Source organism: Macrotis lagotis, chromosome 8, assembly GCF_037893015.1.
Source record: "Macrotis lagotis isolate mMagLag1 chromosome 8, bilby.v1.9.chrom.fasta, whole genome shotgun sequence".
NCBI lineage: Eukaryota > Metazoa > Chordata > Mammalia > Peramelemorphia > Peramelidae > Macrotis > Macrotis lagotis.
The window spans coordinates 109,905,658-109,906,541 of record NC_133665.1 but is presented as its reverse complement, the minus strand read 5'-3'; positions in this window follow the sequence as shown (position 1 = coordinate 109,906,541).

Here is an 884-nt window from a genome sequence, read left to right as displayed (position 1 = left end):
GGGGGGCCGCGGCCGGGGCTCGTCGGCGCTTCCCGGGGAGCCGGGGCGGGGCCGGGGGCGGGCCCTTCCCAGCGGGGCCACCCCGGCCGAGTGCCCGGCACCCGGGGAGGCCGCGGCCTCAGCCCCGATGGATCCCGGGCTCAAGCAGACACGCGTTTTTAGTTTGAGTTTTACAGTTTCGCCCCATTCTTGCCCCCCACAGAGGGCAGTCTGCCAGTCGTTCCATTGCTTCCGTGTTATACACCGATCTCGGCTGAATGTGATGAGAGACAAATCATATCCTTGAGGGACAAGCACCAAGTATAAGAGATGGCAAAATTACATTAGAAGATCTTTATGTCTTTAAGAAAGATTTTATTTATTTTGAGTTTTGCAATCCCCCCCCCCCCCCCAGAAGCTGTGAGTCTTTACATTGGTTCCATGGTACACATTGATCTCAGTTGAATGTGATGCCAGAGAAATCACATCCTTAAGGAAGAAAAGTAAAGGATGAGATAGGAAAATTACATAAGAAGATAACGGAAAACAGACATTCTTTATGCTGTTCTTTTCTATTGAGTTATTTTTCCAGTCACATGTTAGGAAAGTTTTTCAACAATCATCACATGCATATTTATAAGTGACACACTCTTCTTGCACCTCCCTCCCCACCCAACCTCCCTCCTCTCAGTGGTGAGCAGTCTAGTGGAAGCTATTCTTGTTTTTTGTTTTGGGGGGTTTTTTAGATTTTTGCAAGGCAAATGAGGTTAAGTAGCTTGCCCAAGGCCACACAGCTAGGTAATTATTAAGTGTCTGAGGTCGAATTTGAACCCAGGTCCTCCTGACTCCAAGGCCGGTGCTTTATCCACTACGCCACCTAGCCACCCCTGGAAGCTATTCTTTAA